Here is a 6,357-nt window from a genome sequence, read left to right on the forward strand (position 1 = left end):
CATCCGGGAGGGGGCAGTGCCGGCCGCCGCCCGAGACACCGCGGGCTCCCGGACAATCCGCTGCTGACTCCTGGCAGAGTCCCTCTGAAAGCCGAGGCTATTGGGCCCTAAAGCCCCGCCGGGGGCGCCGGGCGCCGGGAAGGACGGCTAGGAGGTGAAAAACTTGTGAGAACTCCGAGAAAGCCCGTTGACAGTCTACCTTCTACAAGATTATCAACTCATTTTCCTTGCTCATGAAATTTCTGTTAACTTTCAACAGGTGATTGGGACTGTCTATATTTAGAGTAACCAAAGCTGCAGGACACATGAGATGCTTCGGCTTACCATCCGAGACCAACTTTGCTATTTCCTGACTTTAATATGTTTTCATATCAGCTTCCTTAGTATTCAGTACATCTCAGTTTTATAAAGTGCCGAGCATTATTAATGTGGAAGATGAAAAACAGATATTGTATAACTGTAATTATAACTCTTCCCACCCCCTTCCCTCCTGTTTGCAAAAATAAACTGGGGTTCTTGAAGAATCATTGTCCAGTGGGAGGTATAGTGAACTAGAACTCAAAAGACCTGGGTCTGGGTTGTTTCGTCGCTAAGTCCTGTCAGACTCTTTTGTGACCCCATGGATTACAGTCTGCCAGGCTCCTCTGTCCATGAGATTTTCCAGGCAAGAATACTGGAGTGGGTTTCCATTTCCTTCTCCAGGGATCTGAGCAGCCAAGGGATTGAACCCTTGTCTCCTGCATTGGCAGGGGATTCTTTACCACTGAACCCCCTGGGGAGCCTGAGGCTTTGAGATTAGGGTCTACAACATTCTTAGCTGTGGGTGAGGTCCTCAGGTAAAACACTGATTGCTCATACGTGAAACACAAATGATGAGATACGTCCCTTTTCATTCATAGGATTTTGTAAGCTTCTAATGAAATAAGCTATTTGGAAATTTTCTGTGAATGTAAGTGTTCTGCATATGTAAGATGTTTTAAAAGTACACAATATTTTTGAATTTAAATGAAACGCTTTTGAGGAAAAATGAGAAATGTTAACTGAAAAATAATTCAAACAATATGCAAAACTACAGAAAGGAAAGTAAGTCCCTCAAAATTTCACTATCAAGAAATTATCACTGTTAGTATTTGAACATGTTTTCAGACAACTCTGCATGTCCATATTTATGTATGTATGTAAACAGTGTTTCAAAAATTAAATTGTATTCCACATTCTCTTATTTAAATGCCTTTTCCTCCATTTAACATTGCATAATATCTAATATTTATTGATCTTTAGTAATGTGTCAAGCTTTGTCTAAACCTTATAAGTGAATCCTTATTTAATCTCACAGCAGTGGCATTGAGTGTCTACTTTTATTGTAAAGACGGGAAACTGAGGTTCAGAGAAGTGAAATAACATATTTTCCAATTTCCTGCCACTTTCAGGAGTCTTATAACTAACATATTTGCTTCTGCTTATGGCTTTTTCTACTTTTATTACTATATCTTCAGCATCCTGTTTATTGGTAATCACATCAAGAGAGCTACTTATTTAATATGTCAATTCTCATACCTGTGAATCTCTGGGGAAAGAGACTTAGGGGTTGAGAATTTTTTTAAACAAGCTCTCCTTGAAAGTTATTATGTGTACAGTCATGTTTGAGAACCACAACCTTGGTTTAAATTCCTAGGTTGGGTTTGCTGGATCAGTTTTAAATCTGAGACATAATGCCAAACGGCCCTCCAGAAATGTCAACCAGTTTACATTCCCACAAACCGTGTGACTAATTTAAGCTCTTTTGCTTGGATCTCTTTTTCTACTCCACACTATTATCTTATAAATTGTTTCCTAGTTTGTCATCAGGACAGTAACCTACTTGTTGGCTATTTAGCGTGTGTGTGTGTGTGTGTGCGCTAAAGTTTCAATTTGAGGTTGAGCACTTGTTTTGAAATATGTTAATTATTTTGAAGTTCAGGAACCTTTATGCATATTCTGTTCAACGCTGCCTTCTCTTCCTGTCTCATCTCTCCAATACCTTGCATCATGCTGTTCTCTTTCTGGTCTCCAAGCCATTATCTTCAGGGCTGTAAAACGTATTTTTCTAAAATCCCACTGGATAAATGAAAGTATAAACTGCATAATTAGTACCTCCAGGTGGAAAACAGATTCTTGTTATTTCCACAAGAAGTCAACTACAATCTACCTTCTGCTCCCGTTTGATCTCCCTAGTTTATCCTATTCTTAACCCAGAATCCTTCTGCCAAATTCTCCAAAATGTCTTGATCTTACCAACCTGCAGTCTCCCCACCTCAGAACTAAAGTCCTCCCCCTTGGCTACGTGAACATCATTCCTTTATTGGATCCCAGAGTTTATGAAGCAAGATTCTCCTTGTACTAAAGTTCTAAATAAAACTCCTTTTCTCCTTTTCAAAAACTATCTTCTTCCTAACTAGGAAATTGGATTTCTTTGAATTTCTTCATCCTCAAAGTAAAGAGTTATTTTCTCTCCTAAAGAAGACAGACCTTTTATTTTTTTTTTTTTACCCATTCATTAACTATTAACCTTTAACAATTAAGATAGAGACACTTCACGAGTTATACACAGACAGCCCCTAAGTGACCATGTACTGTGGAATATTCATTAGGAGGGTGAGTCATCTCAGACTTAAAGTTTACATTATTCATTTATAACAGTAATTGTTTCTAATTGTCTGTATCTTATAAATAAACATTTAAATCTATACGCAGAGAATAAAGCCCTGTAAACTTAGACATAGGTAAGTTATCTGGATTTCATTTTGCCCAAAAGAATATAAAAATGTCTTCTTTTTCTAATGCATTTATGCAAGTGAGAGCTTTCATTCTGATACAGTTTTCTGAACCAAATTATTTTATAAACTGTTTCAAATCGGAAGATTTTTAGTCTGTGAATGAGAACATGAATGTGAAAGGAAGACGGGTTAGTACAAGCAGAATGTTGGGCTGAGGTCCTCACACTTTCTCTTCCCTTCTCTGAACATTTGTTTCTCCTTGGGGCTGTCTCTATGTGATCTAGAAAGGTAGTGATTTGAAATCACAAATATTCGTTGACAATTCCATATAGGAGGCCGAAAAAAATAAAAGGAGTTCATTGCTTTGATGATTTTACAGAGAAGCATTCTATGAAGCAGTGATTCAAAGAAAAGGCTGTATTCTCATGTATGTGGTCGTTCAACTAATGTATCAGATTTCCTTTAAGTGAGGACATAGGCGGACAGGAATGCTAGTAAATTCCAGGGGAATAAACACTATTCGGTGATTTCTAATACTGCTGCTTTTATTTTTCAACATTTAACAAACACCAGTCTGGCTTAATTCTGGCATGACCCCAACCTTGGGAACATCGAATTCAAATGAACACAGAATCGTCTCAGAGACATGGCTAAGCCATCTTCATACCCATGACATTTTGAACTGAAGATCTGTCAGAACACCTCCCAAACATTAACAGATAAAAATCGCAACCTCCTTCAGGAACCGGTTTCAGAAGAGAAAATTAAAACCTTTTGAGCTGTATCCACTTACTGTCTACTCTGAGAAAACAACCCATTGTTCTGCTGTGCAAATGACTAATTTGACTAATTTTTTCCCCTGACTTGGCAGAATCTTTTATTGAACTGATTGAAATGACCAGATGTTTTGGCAGCTTATGTAGACATAATCTAAGAAACTCAGTAATTGACTTAAGTAAACGTATCAGGATGTGGACTGGCAATAGAATTGGGGATTCTCTGTTCTGTGATGACTTCAAATCCCTTTTTAAAAGGAAGGCTGCTTGTGTAATTGAAATGCGCAACAGAGATTGGCACCATCTCATTCATTTACTTTAGTAATTTATAGCCTATGTAGATCTGAGCATCTCTGTAACTTTCAGAAAAAATGCAAGGAAAAGCTTCAGCTTTAGAGAGCTATAAAAATTGTCTGTGAGGCTGTCTGCTCAAGTGAAATGAAATACTTCTCTGCATAAGAATCCCCAGATGAAAAGATTGAAGCAGAATTTCATTTGACTCAAATTATCTAGAAAATGATACAGTTGCTTGCCTTAAGCTTTTGAGTGTTTTTTTGAGAAAATATTTAATACTACAATTTTCCATGTTATTTTTTAATTCTCCATTTTGCTTTGAGCACACTTCTGTGTTATAATCTCTACTGATAATAAAAATATTCATCATAAATAACTCACTAAGGTCAACTTTCTCTTAAAAGCCTATAAACAAAAGAAAGATTTTAAATTGTGGTTTATTCCTTAGAAAAGGAAACAGTCTAATGAAAAAAAAAAAAAAAGGAAACAGTCTACATGTCTTTCTGTGTCTAAAAGCCTGCCACCCTAGGAAGAGCACAGGGGAGAAGGAAAACAAACGTCAAACTTTGGGCTGGACAGTTCACTTGGCCTCTGTTTCTTTTTTTTTTAAGCCTGTTTATTCCCTCTCCTCTAAGATTAAAGGTTCTTCTTGAATTTGTTTAGGAAACAAGGTTTTTGAATATCTCTTATTTCCCCCTTTTCCTGTTGTTTCCTACTCATTCATTCCTATATTTTAAAAAATGTATAGAACCTGGGCTCTGGCAAGTGTGCACACTCACCTCCTCTACACTTGGAACTAAGTGGGTGATTAGCACCTGTGTCCAGGAGTCCAAGCAAACTTCCTCTTCCTTACCAGCTTGGAGAGCAGAGGCCATTACGTTCTGATTGACACTCTGCACCCGGTGTTCTTGGTAAATATTGTTCTGTAAGAGCATAATAACAAACCCGCCAGCAAGTTAATCATTCGAGTGTTGTTTTCCCTTCATGTGGTCAGAGGCAGACTGGCTCCACAAGTCTTTCCCTGCACTGGCTGACACAGGAACCTTCCTGTCCTTGATAACAACAGCCCATGCCAACAACCAAACGACTGATCGCTCTCTTTGAAATCTGGCCTCTCTGGGTGGGTTGCTGGCCGGCCCTATATTAGGGCAGATTACTGAGAATTCACATGAAACCTAACTGAGGCCTGCTTGAGGCAGAGGAGAGAATAAAAATACATTATGAGATGATTTGGCTGAGCTGTCACTCAATGGGTGCAGGATCCTAGCATTGTTTTTTGCAGAGAGAAAACAGCAATGATAAATGAGCCAGTCTCTTGTGAAGTGGTGGTTAGGATGATTGACACATACAGATGTGCTGAGTCTGGGCTGCAGGTGCCAGATGTTGAGTAGCACTCAGGGACGCTTGGTGGCCAGCGCCATTCCCCTCAGTTAATGATAGTCCCTTGCTCTTAGACCGGTTCCTCCCCTCTTCATTTCTTGGTTGATTCTAGGTTCTGAACATTGAACAAAAGCCCAAACCAGACGTATATGAAACTGCAGTGGCTCTGACTCTTTAAAATATGCAGTTGTATTTTGTGATGGTTTTTTAGCCTAATCCTTGTTGTTTATCTATTAAAAAAAATGTTTTTTTCTGGCTACTTCACAAGGCATGTGGGATCTTAGTTCCCTGACTAGGGATCTAACTTGCACTTCCCCTGCATTGGAAGCTTGGAGTCTTAACCACTGGACTGCCAGGAAAATCCTTTTGTGATTTTTTAAAATATATAAATATATATATATTAGTTCATTTATTTATTTTTGGTTGCATTGGGTCTTCACTGATACACAACAGCTTTAATCTAGTTGCAGTGAGTGGGGGCTACTCTTTACTGAGGTGAGCAGGCTGCTCATTGCAGTGGCTTCTCTTTTGCCAGCCACAAGCTGTAGGGTGCATGGGCTTCAGTAGTTGCAACTCCCAGGCTCTAGAGCACAGGTTCAATATTTATGGCACATGGACTTAGTTGCCCCAAGGCCTGTGGGATCTTCCCAGATCAGGGATCAAAACCACATCTCCTATATCAGCAGGAGAATTCTTTACCACTCACTGAGCTTCCAGGGAAGCCCTGTGATGGTTTTTGAAAGCAAATTGCTTCCTAGGTTCTGAACATTGAACAAAAAACCAACCAACTCCCCCCACACATGAAACAGCAGTGGCTCAGATGCTTTTTGAAAAATGCAGTTGTATGTGTGATGGTTTTTAAAGTGAATAGCTTATTTTATTGAACTCAGAGTAAAGGCAGTGGGAACACTGGCTTCTCATAAATTGGTACAGTGCATACAGTCCTCCATGGAACCCTCCAGCAAACCCGAGCTGGCTATCATCATCCCATGTTGTGAGTGAAGACCAGAGGTCAGGGAGATTACTAACTGATTGGGCTGTCAATGGAACACACATTTGCCTGACTCAAAAGTTCTTTCCATTTACCCCAGGCTCAGAGCACTGCTCTCTGACATATTGAAAATGATTCTCCTCTCTTGTGGCAGCTTCCT

The sequence above is a fragment of the Ovis canadensis genome, chromosome 21, assembly GCF_042477335.2.
Source record: "Ovis canadensis isolate MfBH-ARS-UI-01 breed Bighorn chromosome 21, ARS-UI_OviCan_v2, whole genome shotgun sequence".
NCBI classification, from domain to species: domain Eukaryota; kingdom Metazoa; phylum Chordata; class Mammalia; order Artiodactyla; family Bovidae; genus Ovis; species Ovis canadensis.